The following is a 17,049-nucleotide window of genomic DNA, read 5'->3' as shown; positions in this document are numbered from 1 at the left end:
GGTTGGTTTAATGTTGAAAAACCCTCTAATTGAGCATCTCAACATCGAGATGTATGATTATGAAAGAAAAATTGATTTTGAGTCCCAGAAATAGTCCATCTTACATCACATTATTTAGACTGTCGTTTTCAAAATTGTCATATGTTTTTAGATCTACTTGATTTTAACCATTTTTGGAGTTTAAAATTTTATAATTAGATATAAAAATAGATTTTGAGATAATCCTAAGAATATTTTGCATCAAAGTTATATATTATGATCAAATTTGAAGGTACGCCTTAATTGGATTGTTTAAAGGTTGCAACCTTATATATATATATATATGTATGTATATTGAATAATATAAGTCCTAACGATAATTCTTATGGGTCAGAGTGGTCGGTTCTTCCCCCTGCAAAAATTCTCGTGTTAGAAAATCAGGTAGATGATTAGAAGTACCACGAAGATGTTCAATGGTGAAATCAAATGCAGAGAGAATGGCTTGCCAACGAGCGAATATCTGTTTGGACACTAAATTTTGCCATCTTTAGTAAGAATATCTTTAGCAGCTTTACAATCAGTTCTAATAAGAAAAAAAGTATTCAAAATATCACCTTGAAATTTAGGTACACAATGTACTATAGCTAAAATTTCTTTTTTGACAGTTGAATAATTTTGTTGGGTTGTATTCCAAGCTTTGGAAGTATATCAGACTAATTGTTCAGTATTATTAAGTTTTTGTTTAAGTATTCCTCCTAAGCCTAAGTCTAATGCATCACATTCAATGATCTTAAAACCATCTAGGTCAGAAAGAGAAAGACAAGGTAATTCTTTAGATTCCATTTTAAGTTTTTTGACTGCTTCAGTATGGATATTAGTCCTTCTGGGAGGATTTTTCTTTAGTCTATCGTATAGAGGTTTTGCATCTATAGCTAAGTCTTTGTAGAAGTCTGCTATATAATTAAGACAACCTAAAAATCGTTGTAATTCTTTTTTATTTAGAATTGTATCTGGAAATTTATCAGCAAATTGAATAGATCTATCTATTGGGATGATTGTTCCTTGTGTGATATTATGTCATAAGAATCTGATTTTTGTTTGGAATAAACTCATTTTTTTTGCAGATATTGCTAGTAAATTTACCATATGAATCTAATCTCAAATACCAACAAAAGCTAGACTCATTCAAATGAATACAAAACTATTAGAATTTTGTAAACAGGAAATAGATAGTTTATTATCTAAAGGATTATATAGATTCAGTACCTCTCCTTGGAGTTGTGCTGCTTTCTATGTTAATAAAAATGCCAAAAAAAAAAGAGGAGTCACACGGTTAGTAATAAATTATAAACCACTAAATAAAGCATTACAATGGATTAGATATCCCATACCCAATAAAAAAGATTTATTAGATCGATTATTAAATGCTTGTATATTTTTTAAATTTGATTTAAAATTTGGTTACTGGCAAATTCAAATAAAGGAAGAAGATAGATATAAAACTGTATTTAATGTCCTCTTTGAGCAATATGAATGGAATGTCATGCCTTTTGGATTGAAAAATGCTCCATCAGAATTTCAAAGAATTATAAATGATGTCTTCAATCCATATATAAAATTCATGATAGTTTATATTGATGATGTTTTAATCTTTTCAGATAATATACCTCAACATATCAAACACATTCATGCTTTTATTAATGCAGTCAAACATGCAGGACTAGCAATATCTGCAAAAAAATGAGTTTATTCCAAACAAAAATCAGATTCTTAGGACATAATATCACACAAGGAACAATCATCCCAATAGATAGATCTATTCAATTTGCTGATAAATTTTCAGATACAATTCTAGATAAAAAAGAATTACAACGATTTTTAGGTTGTCTTAATTATATAGCAGACTTCTACAAAGACTTAATTATAGATGCAAAACCTCTATATGATAGACTAAAGAAAAATCCTCCCAGATGGACTAATATCCATACTGAAGCAGTCAAAAAACTTAAAATGGAATCTAAAGAATTACCTTGTCTTTCTCTTTCTGACCCAGATGGTTTTAAGATCATTGAATGTGATGCATCAGACTTAGGCTTAGGAGGAATACTTAAACAAAAACTTAATAATACTGAACAATTAGTCAGATATACTTCCAAAGCTTGAAATACAACCCAACAAAATTATTCAATTGTCAAAAAAGAAATTTTAGCTATAGTACATTGTGTAACTAAATTTCAAGGTGATATTTTGAATACTTCTTTTCTTATTAAAACTTATTGTAAAGTTGCTAAAGATATTCTTACTAAAGATGTGCAAAATTTAGTGTCCAAACAGATATTCGCTCGTTGGCAAGCCATTCTCTCTGCATTTGATTTCACCATTGAACATCTTCGTGGTACTTTTAATCATCTACCTGATTCATATTCAAAGAATAACATATGGAAAGAATTGGAAACCTGCTACCGCAAGACCTTATCACCATAGACCAACACCAGTAGATATACAATTTGAAGAAGACCTTATATCACATACAACCTCCTATTCAAGAAGAACCATAGTTAATTGGTACATAGATGGCATGTCTGAACTTCAAATACTTGATACCATGAAACATATGACTATGTATGCATCCGCCTGTAAGATGGTAGGCAACCATGACCAAGAAGTAGCCAAAGGCATAGTTTGTGGATTGACTGGTTGGTTACGAGGTTGGTGGGATTTTTCATCTCCCTGAACTTACAAAAAATCAAATATTAAATACTACTCGACAATGAACAGTAAAAAATGAACATAACCAAGATACTTTATACTCTGAAAGTGATGTTGTTAACACTCTTATTTATACCATCACCCTTCATTTTGTGGGGAGTACAACCCTCCTCGAAGCAAGAACTGAAGATCTTTTATCCAATTTAAAATGTCCAACATTATCACATTATAAATGGTATAAATATGTATTTTTCTCAAGACTATTAACTCGAGAAGATATATATATATATATATATATATATATATATATATATATATATTTGGGAAAAGATGAGATTAGCTCACTAGCTCATATGAACATATGAGCCCAACGTCTCAGATTGAATCTTGGCCGATCTGACGATCATGGATGTCTGATAGTGTTTAAATTTTAGTTTTTTTTCTACAAATGCAAATCACTTTAAATTTTAGGCTTGTGTTCATAAAAAATAGGTGAATCTTCAAAAAATATCAAAAAAATAATTTATATGAAATAAATTGACCAAAATATCTCCAAAATGTTTTGGGGTGTATTTTGATATTTTTTGCACGAATACTTTGTTTTATTAGATGCACCTTGATGAGAAGAATACACGTCTAAAATTTCAAGTGATTTGGATATGTAGAAAAAGAAAAAAAATTCAAGCACTACCGGATATTCGTGATCGTCAAATCGACTCAGATTCAATCTAAGCCGTTGGGCTCATATGTTTATATGAGCTAGTGGGCTAATCCCATCTTTTCCATATATATATATATATATATATATATATAAATGATCATATGAGCTAGTGGGCTCACAAAAAAAAATGAGCCCAACGACCCAGAGATTCAATCTTGGCCAATTTGATGATTACTGATGTCCGGTATTATTTGAATTTTAAATTTTTTCTACAAATCCAAATGACTTGAAATTTTAGGCGTGTGTCCTTCTCATCAAGCCACACCTAATAAAAATAAAAATAAAATAATCCACAAAAAATAAATTGACCAAAATACCTCCGAAACATTACGGGGGTGTTTTGGTCAATATTTTTCATGTAAAATAGTTTTTCGATATTTTTTGAAGATTCATCTATTTTTTATGAACACACTCGTAAAATTTCAAGTGATTTGGATTTATAGAAAAAAAAATTAAAATTCAAACACTATCGAGTATCCGTGATCGTCAAATCAGCCGAGATTCAATTTGAGCCGTTAGGCTCATTTTTACTTGTGAGCCTACCGGCTCACATGATCTTTCTCCTATATATAGAAAAAAGATTCTGTCAACCCAAGGGCATACTGCTACAGTAAACACCAACGGCCCAGATTGAATCTAGGCCGATCTGACGATCCCGAATGTCTGATAGTGTTTGAATTTTAGTTTTTTTTCTATAAATCGAATTGATATGAAATTTGGATTGTGTATACATAAAAAATAGGTGAATCTTCGAAAAATATAAAAAAAATATTTTACATGAAAAAATTGACCAAAATACCCCTATAAAGTTTTAAGGGTATTTTGATTAATTTTTTTTGCAGATTATTATTTTTTTTTATATTTTTATTAGGTGCGCCTTGATGAGAAGAATATACACCAAAAATTATAAGTAATTTGAATTTATAAAAAAAATTAAAATTCAAACACGAAAAGAAGTCGTGACCGTCATATCAGCCTAGATTCAATCTGAGCCATTGGTGTGTGTATATATATATATATATCTAGTGATCTCATGTAACGGTTGTATCATAGTATAATGCAACCACACTTCTAAAAAGCCATGTCTGTGGTTTTTGTATGACCCAAAATTGCATGCACACTCTCTATCTCAATAATGAACCAAAAAAAAAAAAGAGTTTAATTTGAACTTTAGACATAGTCAAAATGAGTTCCCTCCAACAACGAATATAGACCATTCATTTGATGAATTTCAAGATCGTAGCCTTTACAAACTCAAAATCTTTTTTTTTTTTTTCTGTTGTAACATTGTTCATCTAATGATAATAAAGCCATCTAAAAAAATTGAAAAAAAAAAAATCTTTCTAATGCCTAGATCTAAGCATCTTATCAAATCAGACGGTCCACGTTAATTGGGCTAAAAAATTACTTTATCCTTCTAATGCCTAGATCTAAGCATCTTATCAAATCGGACGGTCTACGTTAATTGGGCTAAAAAATTACTTTATATATATATATATATATATATATATATATATATATATATATATATATATATATATATAAACTTAGAATTATGTACTGCATTGAGAAGGGAATAATTGTAATTTTAAAGTCGAATTGTCGTTAAAAAAGTCAAAGAAAATTTGAAATGGAGTTTTGAAAGGATTTTAAAAGGACAAAATTACATCTTTTATATATTTAACATTTAAAATTTTTATGTTTTGAAATTTCATTTAAGATTCATTTTTTTTTTTTTTGAGAAATTTTAAAATAGAAAAATAGATGTTATTTGTTTAGCAAATTTTATATGTTTTGAAAATAGTTTATAGTTTATTTCTGCACGTCAAAGTACGAAATTCTATAAGCACTAAATGGTTCATGACTAACACCTTGGCATAATTTTATGAAATGTAAAATAGCAAGAGACATAGAGAGATAAAAAGTTTAGAGGTTAGAGATGTGTCTGTACAAAAGCATATACACTCCATTGCATATTACCCGGTTATTTACGTGATCGCTTAATCACACTAGTACATAATTAAAACATAAACATGGTAGAAACTTAATTGATTGGATGCTTAATGGCTTAATATGTTAAGATCATTATAGCTTAATAGTTTACAATCATTGTTTAATGCTTTTTAAGTTCGGTAACATTAAAAAGTAGTTACCGAACTTAAAAAGTTCAAACTTATATTAAAACTTTTAGAGTTGTTTCCAGGCAAGTGATAAGTCGCCTTTCAATTTGAAATTGCCAATTGATATTGACGAAAAAGTTTTTGATAATGATAAGGGAAAAGTTTATATAGAGTCGATGCTCTAAACAATCAAATTTGAGCATACCTCAAAAATTTCACTAGAAGAGGTTGTTTTGATGTTCAAATATAATTCAAATTGATCATACGGACATCAAGATGTATGGACATGAAAAAAAAATGGATTTCAAGTTTTGAAAATAATATATTTTGTAACGCATTTTTTGGACAGTCAATTTTCAAGTTTTCATAGATCTGTCGATCTACACTATTTTTGAAGCTTTCAATATTATAAATAAATATAAAAAATATATTTTAAGTTTATCATTAAAATTTTCAATATTGAAACCATATTTCTCGATACTATTTCAAAGTAGGGTTTAATTTGATTGTTTAGAGCATGGGCTCTATACAAACCGCAATGATAATAGTGGGAACGCGATATATGGATTTTGGCATCATATTATTAGGATTAGAAGTCATAGAAATAAAATAAATTCATTGAAAGATAATTGACACTGAACTTTTCATTTTGGGGTTGGGAATGATTCTATGAAGCAATGATTTATTTTTGTATGTGTTATGTGTTTCTCTGGTTTTCCACTACACAAGTGTATGTAATACGGTACACTGGTTCATGTGGACGCTGACTCATTGTCCATTTATTTCAAGATGTTCCTATTCGCTACCCGGCATTGACGCTCTCTTGACTCACAAACCGACCACATTTTCGGGCTTTGGCCCTAAAAATTACTATAAAACGTGTTTGATAACAGGAAGTTAGAGGGAGGAAGAAGAAATTTTCTTGTTGTTGTATAAATTCTGCATTTGATGCACAGAACTTATATAATAAAGAAGTTTCCTTAGAACTTTCTTACTCTTTTGTGCTTAAACAAAAAACCTTAAAATAGGAACTTTGCTTTCAAAGAGGGCTTTTTTTCTCAAACCTTATTCGGCCTCTCTTCTTATAACTGTATTGTTAATTTATATTTATATGATATTTACACACATGTACTTAGAACTTCTTTACTATTTTATTAAGTTATCAAATACAAACACCTAAAACTTCCCCTGAGATCTTCTTTTTTAGCAAAAAGAACTCAAATTTCCAGAGAACGTCTACCTTTTAGTTATCAAACAAGCCTTATAAACGTGTGTGTCTTTCGGGAAAGTGGATTTACGTCTTTCAAGAAAGTGGATACCCCAAATTTTTATAGTCATCTATAGAACTGGTGGTATCTACTATTTCTGGCCTTAAATATAAGGTAAGTGGTTGCTATTTAAACAACCACTAGACATAGTTTACAAAAATCATATCTTCCAAAAAAATCATATCTTCCAAAAATCAAACAAGCTCTAAAACAATCCAATAGGCCCTGGGAGCCGCAATTCAGTAGGGGGTATTTTGAGGATTTACACCATTGAAAAGCGCCATACGCGTGTTCCACAAATAAATTGAAGTGTTGGTGGGGTCATTTCTATCAAGAAAAAAAGGTGGTCTTGCGTGACTCGGGGTACTTTGGCAAAACAAGAAAAAAACTCTCTTGGGTGATAATAATGTTACACCAAACCTTGACAAGTTTGGTGCTTATATAGACCATCCTTTCTCTTGCAAATTCCTCACATACTCCCAATCCCAACCTTGCTCCAATCAACGATTGATTGGTGATAAGTTGTACTCCTCTCTATCTTCTTTCTATCCAACATGTAATATCAATATCAATATGAGCAACGTGTTGGCTAGAAGTCGTTCTGTCCCGGCTCGAGTCCAAAGTTTCATGGTATGAATTTTTCTTTTTCTTTTTTTTTTGAATGCTTTCATGCATGTGTTTTATGTCTTTAACTTTTATTTGTGAATTGTCTTCTCTTCTGCCTGCGAATCAATCATTAGGTTTATCATTAAAATCTGATTTTCTCGTAAATTTAGATTCTATCTAATCATTATTATTGTCATTAATTTTTTTCAACTATTTAAGATCGACTATACGAATTTTGATACATTCTATCTAATTTATATATATGAAAAGAATTATTGATTGCATCTAAACATGCGCTGACACATATGTATGTAGGAAGTAAAGGGGTTGTTTTTGTTATTTTATTATATTGGGAAAGTAAGGTACAACTTCGCTTTAGAAAGTATGTGCAAACTCAAGACCTCCATGGCTGGTCCTCTACTTTTACATAAATTATTTGTGGGATGCTGAGTCTCAACCAAAGCTGGATGGCTAGGCGTTATATTGATGGGAAGTAGGGGGCAGATGAGCCACGTTTATGAGGGGCGTGCTCCCATTTTTGAGACCAGCAAAATAATAAAGGAAAATGTTTGTATAGGGTTGCAACTTTAAAATGTAGAATTAAATGTGCACCTCAAAGCTCCAATATAGAAGGTTATTTGGATGTTGGAAAACCCTCTAATTGATCATCTCAACATCTAGATGTAGGGATATGAAAGAAAAAAAGATTTCGAGCCTGCAAATAGTGTATTTTGGAACACATTAGCTGGACCGTCTATTTTTTAGATTTTCATGTGTTTATAGATCTACTTGACTTGAACCATTTTTAGAGTTTAAAATTTTATAATTAGAGATGAAAATAGATTCTCAAGTTATCCTTAGAATTTTTTATATCAAAATTACAATTATGATAAAATTTAGAGGTGTGCCTTAATTGGATTGTTTAAGGTTGCAACCTTACAAAAACCACACCCAATAATAAAAGGGAGAAGTTTATATAGAGCCGAGGCTCGAAACAATCAAATTAGAGCCTACCTCAAAAATTTCACTAGATGAGGTTATTTTGATACTCAAATATATTCAAATTGATCATCTTGACCTCAAGATGCATGGACATGTGAGAAAAATGGATTTCAGGTTTTAGAAATAGTGTCTTTTGTAATGCTTTTTGAACTGTCAATTTTCAAGATTTTCAAGTTTTCATAGATCTATCGATCTATTTTTTAATCTTTTAAACTTTATAAATTAAAATTAAAATATATTTTAAAGCTATCACAAAGATTTTCAGTATTGAAACCACATTTATGGATACTATTTGAAAGTAAGCTCTAATTTGATTGTTTAGACCCTAGGCTCTATACCAATCGCACCCATAAAAAAGACAGTTTGTATGAGTCCATAGACTCACATGTAGAAATCCGGCGCCCCTAATAATTTATTTTTGAAATAGAATTTGATCTTAATTTTTAGGGAATATATAATCTTTAATATAGAGATTATTAATATGTAAAAATAAATAAATTTTAAAAACCAAAAATCATATTTTTTGGAAAAAATATTTGAACAATTGATTTTACTTTTCTCTAGAGGACTATTATTTACGAGAAGACCCGGTTTTGGTGGACGGTGTAGATCTCCAAACCCGTAAACAGGTGCGGGCTTGACCACTCCAAACAATTTTCCATAATAAAATGAGGAAGAATAGGTTGTTCTTGTATCCACAGACGAGTAAGTTCAGTGGGGGTGCCTGATATGACATATTCTTATCTTTCCACTTTATTTGGAGTGAGATTTCACGTAAATGTCATACGTCCACGCACCAAATTTAGTGCGTCTCCGCTTTTTGTGTTTTCGTCGTTTATACAGCACTTAATCTCTCTTTAGATCCATGTTTATTTACTTTTGATCTCAGGGGATAAATTACAAGTGTTGGAAAAATCGAACCCGACCCTGACTAAGGACCGGGTTTGAGTAGCTCGGAAAACAGCCAGTTTACCCAGCCTAACCAGGCAGGTCCCGAGCGTTTAAAAATAAAACAAATATAAAATAATCCTAGAAGTATGAAAAGTATATTTACATTATAATTAAACAAAACCCATCCAAATGAAATTAAAAAGTATTGAAGAAAATAGATTTTAAAAATCGATTTATGTCCGGGGATGTTTTAGAAATAATTCAAAAAAAAGAAAAAAAATTATAAAAATAAGTATTGACGGCCGCATTACATTCAATCTTTGTCAAAATAATAAAAACATTCAAACACACATCACAAACAAATCCCTTAATATTTGGGATTTTATATTTTAAATTTTTATTTTTTTTCAAAATAACCAATCAAACGGGCTTGGCCAATGGCCGATTCCGAGTTGCAGACCAAACCTGCGAACCATTTTATTGGAAACACGACATCATCGAGTGGGCTACTAACCACCAAGTTACCGACACGAATATACTATCTCAATCAGTCTACATTTTGGGAGCCAAACTTTTCATGGAGCCGATAAGGTACTGCATAAAATTTTTATGCTTTCTTATTCTGAATGGACGTCTGATATGACTTTAATCACAATATCACATTTATAAACTATTTTATTTTTAGTTTTTTTTTTTTTTTTACAAATTATTTTGACACCAAAGTTTGAATATCCACTCCTCTCTTAAATTCGCATTTATTAAAAATATAAAAACAATATTCTCAATAAAATATAATGACCAAAATACTTATAAATATTTCAAGAGATATTTTGGTCATTATATTTTATCGAAAACTTGTTTTTAGTATTTTTTTTTAAGTGCGCCCCTTTGAGATGATAGCATGTACCAAATTTCATATTCATATAATTTGTAGAAAAAACTTAAAAAAAAAATTTTTAAGGCGTTAGATCTCGATCAAATGGTCAATAACTCACTTGATCGAAATTAAATAGATGGATGGGAGGAAAGCATATATCTTCTATGCAATAAGGCCAATATAGAAACCTTTCCCTTATGTATTTGCCCCCTCAGATAAAACCCAATATTGTCATTTAGGCAAATCCTTTTTTTTTGTTTTCTTTTAATACTCATTAGCGATTCTAAAAGAATCCGTGTGTTTCACATAATAAAACGTTTTCTAAGTAGGTATCTTTCTAGATGGAGTAGGTGTATAATATTGCTCCAATAAAAATATACTCTGCACACTCATATAATATAGGGAAAGGGGACGTATTCTCGCTTTCTAAAATTATTATCTCAAACAACCCCCTAGTCTTATGAAAAGATTAAGGAAAACCTCAAGAAAAATAAAATAAAATAAAAAGGATATTTAACCCCTTTTTATTTTTTTCATTATCCAAATTATAATATTTATCATTCTTATTTTTTTTAATCACCCCATTTATCTAAATCCTGAAAAAAGCTCTCCCTCTCTTTCTCTCTCTTCCTCAACCATGAACCTCTTCCCTCCTTTCCCTAGCGACCATCCCTGAATACTTATCTCTCACTCTCATCTCGTGAACGTCACAAGTAACTTAAAAGAGGTATCGTAAACTCTATCTATAAGATGAGGTTAATAGAAAAAATAAGGAGAATAAAAGCAGTAATTTGGATAGAGAGGGGTTAAACATATTTCCTTTAACTAGGGGGTTATGATTTTAGAGAGTGGGTATGTGTTTTTTTTCCTAAATTAGATGCATTTGAGCACTCTTATTCATGCGATCTAATGAGTGGCTAGTAGCACTCTTGTGATAGAAAGGTGGGAAACCTAAGGTGGGGAAAACTTTACTCTCAACCAGTATCCCATCACCCATCAAACCAAGTCATAGAATGGCTTATTCGATCTACACTAGAGGAGTAATTTTTATGCAATAATTTATAGTAACATAATAAAGTAATCTTCAAAAATCATTCGAGGGCCCTTATTTAACCACGGTTTTTAAAGTACACTCTTTTTATCCTGATGAACAATCACAAGATAACAAAATTTGAATATGTACTCCAAAAAGTGTTTTTTTGACGCAATTAATGTAGGCTGTCCTTTAGGTGAAACGCTTAAATCTAGGCCTTCGAGGCTCTTTTTCATTTTTCAAAGTTTGTAAATTGCTTTATTATCACTCGATGAATGTTGTTAAATACGCAAAAACTGATTTTGAGCTCATAACATTCAACATATACATGGTCCAAACTCATTATCGAGGGGTTTATTTTAACATATCTATTGTGAAAATTGAATTTTACTTTTATTTTAGGATTGACTGCTGGGATAAAGAGTGCTTGTGCGAAATTTGAGATCACATAATTTTTAGAAGTGTGGTTTCATTATATTATAATGACACGATTGCTTGAAATTACTTCACATATGTGTGCTCGTGTAGTGTCTGAGGAATTCCAATTTTTCAAAAAAATTCACCTCGAAACCAGATTAAAGAGCTTTGAATCAAGCATAGGAGTAAGAAGTAAAGTTTTTTTTTTTTTTCTTTATGAATATTAACTAGGGACCTAGTGAAAATGGAGCTTAAGTAGCCACATCGTAGGAGACTGCCACCCTGACCAACTATGCCTTGGGCATTTAAGCAAAAAATCATCCACGTTAGGCAAATTAGCCTGAGGTTGAAACGCTTTGAAAGTTAGGTCTTATAGGCTATGGTGGTGAAGAAATTTACTGTTTGTGGAGCGTTTAGAAAACCCGGGGTTTGAGGTTGAGCAATGAAGATGAGTTAGGGTTAAGGGGTACAATAGAACGGTCAAATTGGGTGGAAAAGGATTTGTTAGAGAAGCAGACAAGATGAAGGGGTTAGACGTGAAGAAATTGATGAAAGCATTTGGATTGTTCAACATTTTGTTGATGCTTTAATAGTGCTTTGTGACATCATACATGTACAAGGGTTCTCAATTAAGCCTTTCTTGTAGCTGTTGTTGGTCTTTCATCAATCCTTAGCTTTTAAGGTGTTTGTCCTAGTTTTATTTATTGTTTTTTTATTTTTTTTGCTATTTTTATTAGGATGCAATTTCTACAAGGCCTAAGCTTTATGAAAACAAAACAAAACCTCATGTTGAATCCTCATCCGGAAAGCATTTTGAGCATTAAAAATCTCTATGATGACTCCAAAATCAATTTCCAACACTGACTATAAAATTTGAAGCTAAAAACTTCATGCAGATCTTGCAGAGCTGTAAATACTTATTTTTAGGATGAAATAGACGATCTAGATAATGTGTTACAATATACACTATTTTTAAGACTTGGAATCTTTTTTTCTTTTTTTTTACCATTATAATAGTCAAGACCGAGATGATTGATTTAAAAGTTTTTTTATGCTAGAACTACAATTTTCAGTAAATTTTGGGGTGAGGGTTTACTTTTTTGATAGGTCTGCGACCCTATCAAAACATTTTCCTTATTCTTATCATCAGTTTTGTTTTGTGGCTCAGATGGAAGAAGAGGTCATTGGTTGATAGCTAGTAAGTAGATTTTTCCTATTTTTATGACATTGTCACAAGAGTGCAGGTGGGAGTGCTCGTGCACTTAATTTTTTGGAAAAGTAAACAAAGAGACTATTTACTTTTTACGGTCCCTTGAAATGGATAATCCACATTTTTTGGAAAAGTAAACAAACCTCAATAAACTATATCTAAATATGCTCAATCTAGGGTCCCTTGAAATGGATAATCCACATTAAATGATGAACTACTTAGTTGTTGGGAGAGCAAATTGTTTCTTATGGGGGCCGGGAGGATCTGGGGATGTGTAGGGGTGTTCATGTGACTGAAATAACCATGTCAGGTCTGACTCGGGGCTTATATGTGCGCGTGTGTGTTTGTGTGGGCGCGTGTGTTTATGTAATTGACATGGTCCAAAGTACCAGTTAGTTTCAGTTGGGCCCGGATCCCGATCAATCCAACTCAACTCATTTTTGCTCTCCTAACGTCTGATATCTAAACACTTTTACTAAACTTCTCTCAAGCATCCTTCTATCATAATCTGAGGATTCAATAGCTACACTTTTGGAGTTTAAGTTGTGAGACGTAGTAGAGGCTGACACTCATATTCCCATCCTTATATCATAATCTAAGCTACATTTTCCCAATACTAATTTCCTTGTTTCGGTCTAATCATTGTTTAGAGGGACGAGAATCGCAGTTCAAGAAATTATCAACAGATCGAACTGCAACAACAAATTGATGTCGAACAAGACACTCCTCAGCCCGGATATTTGAAGGGCCTTGATGATGATGGACGCCCCAAAAGAACAGGTGAGTTTTTGAAACATAATCATCCCATGATGCCATCTCTCTTATATTCTCTTCTCTCTTAACATTAAAAAAAACAAAAAAAAAATTTCTCTATCTCTAACAGTGTATATTACTTACTATGCAGGGAATGTTTGGACGAGTAGCTCGCACATTATAACAGCGGTGATAGGGTCGGGAGTTCTATCTCTTGCATGGGCAATTGCTCAGCTTGGATGGATTGCCGGGCCGGCAGTAATGGTGCTTTTTGCATTGGTGAACTTCTACACTTCCAACCTCCTCGCTGGTTGTTACAGGTCTGGTGACCCAATCTCTGGCAAAAGAAACTACACCTATATGGATGCTGTCAGAGCCAACTTAGGTACTAATACAATACGTTCGTGTGATTATTGATTCTGGTTTAAAGTTTAGGGTTTAGGGTAACATTTTCATGTAATTGGTGTCATATGCCAATTGCCGATGGTGTATGGTTTAATGGTTTTTAGTTAACTGGTAAGAATGTCAACAATGATTTTTTTTTTTGTATAAAAATTATTGAAAGGTGGATCGAAAGTGAAGCTTTGTGGTGCGATTCAGTATATCAATCTCCTTGGGGTTGCTATTGGCTACACGATCGCAGCTTCCATTAGTATGATGTATGAGCCGGCTCTCTTTTTCATTGTTTTTTATGAACTTTAGTGATGTTTTTCTTTTTCTTGTTACTCTAGAACTGGCCATTTCTCTCTATCTTAAGCTTGGTTTTGGGACAGGGCAATAAAAAGATCAAACTGCTTTCATCGGAGTAAAGGGAAGGATCCATGTCACATGTCGAGCAATGGGTATATGATAATGTTTGGAGTTACAGAGATATTCTTCTCTCAGATACCAGACTTCAATGAGGTGTGGTGGCTGTCTATAGTTGCAGCAGTCATGTCCTTCACCTATTCTACCGTTGGGCTTGGACTGGGGATCGCCAAAGTTTCAGGTTTCTAATACCTCTCACTCTCTGTTTATCTATATATCTATCTATTTATCAAAACTGATATTTAGGCCCATGTTCCATGTCTCCATGAATGATTTGATTATCATCAACTGCAGAAACAAGGAAATTCAAGGGAAGCCTTATGGGTATCAGCATTGGTAAAGCGACCCCAACTCAAAAGATCTGGAGGAGTATGCAAGCTTTGGGAGATATTGCTTTCGCTTACTCTTTTTCAATCATTCTCATTGAGATCCAGGTATTTCCATTTCTATCTTTGCAAATGCTGATAAACTGCAAATTAGAATGCTAGTATTGTTCTCAAGTAAAAAGCAATCTAAATAATTACAATTAGAACACAGGAATCAAAACTTGATATAAAGGTGTGGACCCCCAAAATAGGCTTTCTAAATGTTAAGACAGATATCAAAGTTCTTTAAATCTCATCTCAACTAGATTATTGTAATTAACAGTGGTCGAAAGAACAAAAATAATTGCAACATACACTAAAAGATATTGACGAACCACCACATGGATACCCTTTTCCTTTTACACAAAGTGAATTTATCAAGGTCACAAACACCAAATCTGAATTTGTTAGAGATGAATGTTCCCTTTCTTTTATGTGGATTGGTTACACAATGTAAATTATGCAGGACACCATAAAGTCGCCCCCTGCCGAGCACAAAACTATGAGGAAGGCTACCTTACTGAGCATTGTGGTCACTACTGTCTTTTACTTACTATGAGGATGCATGGGCTATGCTGCATTTGGAGATGATTCTCCAGGGAACCTCCTTACAGGTTTCGGCTTCTTCAATCCTTATTGGTTGCTTGACATAGCGAATATGGCCATTGTCATTCATTTGGTTGGAGCTTACCAGGTAACCACACCTCAATTTTCATTGATCGATGAGCGTACCACTTGCAGTCAGTAACTTGGTATAAATAGAGGAATTTAATCCAATTACACCTGAGAGATCAATGAACATGTCACCTGTCGAATATTTTCCAACATCATGACCAACGGGGTTATTTGAAATCTCATCAAAAGAATGATGAACTATTTGAGATCAAGAGAGCTGATGAGATTTCAAATAGTTCAAGTGTCTAATTTATGAATTTCCTATGAAGACAGCAATAAGAATAATGGAGCAACAGAGTCTTTACGAGTTTTCTTAACTCTTTTACAAGACAATAACATTGGACTCTCTTTAACATCCCTTTCAGGTCTACTGTCAGCCTCTATTCGCCTTCATAGAGAAATGTTGCACAGAGAGATGGCCAAATAATGCACTGATAACCAAGGAATACAAAATTCATGTCCCCTGCTGTGGATCTTACTCCCTCAACCTCTTTCGCCTAGTCTGGAGGATCGTCTTTGTTTGCTTCACGACTGTCACAGCAATGCTCATGCCCTTCTTCAATGACGTGGTGGGAATCCTCGGTGCCTTTGGCTTTTGGCCACTCACAGTGTACTTTCCTGTAGAGAAGTACATTTCACATAGGAAGATAGCAAAGTGGAGCAGTTGATGGTTGGGCCTAAAAATCCTGAGCCTAACATGCCTCCTTATCTCCCTTGCTGCTGCATGTGGCTCGGTGGCTGGAGTTGTGCTTGATCTGAAACACTACAAGCCCTTCCAAACAACTTACTAATGCCATCATTATCATTGCCAGTTAAATGTTTTGTTTGAGATCTAGACTGGATTAGATAGGGGAAAGTTGATTTTGAAAGACGTTAAGATTTTATAGATTGTCATCAATATCAAATGTAGCAAAATAAAGTGCAGCTTGATTAGTTATAGGCCATGTTTTTGGCCCTTGGAACATTCGGTTTCTTGTAATATTTCATAGCTGATCATCCAATACAATGTTAAACACTTGCATTCATAATCATGTCACACAAGTTGGCAGCTTGTTTTTAAAAAATAAAGGTCAGGTTAGCATGTTTGGGCTCTTAAGACAAACCTTCAGAGTTCAAACCCTCCATCTCCCTGACCTAAACCCATAGGACTCCCACTAAATTGAAGCCTAAGGCCCAATGGATTGCCTGATTAACCTTTGTGCTTGTGTATATATATGAAACCCCCATGGGCTGCTTGATAGGGTGAACCACCTCTTACCATGAAGTCTTGTGAACCAACCCCAGGGGAGTAAAAACACCTTTTCGCTTTAATACTTTCTTTTAGTAAGAACAATTGTTTCATGCCTGCTAGACCGCATGAAACAATATGCGGTCCAGAGCTATAAAGCATTCATTATAAAAATAGGTTGTCCATCTAAAAACAATGGTAACTAACGGTCCAAATGTTTTCTTAATATAATTATTATTTTTGGTTTTGATTTTTTTTTTTTTTTTCTTCATATTCATAATCTCCATGTTAAAGATTTATATATACTCTAAAAATTAGGATCAAGTTATATTTAAGAAATATATTTATTTGCCAAGCCTGCATTTCTATAATATGTGAGTTGACCGCA

The 17,049-nt window shown here is 32.7% G+C and overlaps 1 pseudogene across 1 annotated transcript; it reads left to right on the top strand.

Moving 5' to 3' along the window:
• Nucleotides 1-7,169: 7,169 nt before the first annotated feature.
• LOC18446572 (amino acid permease 3-like) lies at nucleotides 7,170-16,458 on the top strand (annotated as a pseudogene). Its single transcript, XR_016041523.1, has 8 exons — nucleotides 7,170-7,427; nucleotides 13,484-13,613; nucleotides 13,738-13,971; nucleotides 14,152-14,245; nucleotides 14,360-14,574; nucleotides 14,688-14,827; nucleotides 15,225-15,452; nucleotides 15,799-16,458. The product of XR_016041523.1 is annotated as an amino acid permease 3-like (transcript).
• The last annotated feature ends 591 nt before the right edge of the window (nucleotides 16,459-17,049 follow it).

The sequence above is a fragment of the Amborella trichopoda genome, chromosome 9, assembly GCF_054954075.1.
Source record: "Amborella trichopoda isolate Santa Cruz 75 chromosome 9, AtrichopodaSantaCruz75HAP2 v2.0, whole genome shotgun sequence".
In the NCBI taxonomy this organism is placed as follows: domain Eukaryota; kingdom Viridiplantae; phylum Streptophyta; class Magnoliopsida; order Amborellales; family Amborellaceae; genus Amborella; species Amborella trichopoda.
Note: the sequence above shows the minus strand (reverse complement) of the source record. Positions and strands in the feature narration are given on the sequence as shown.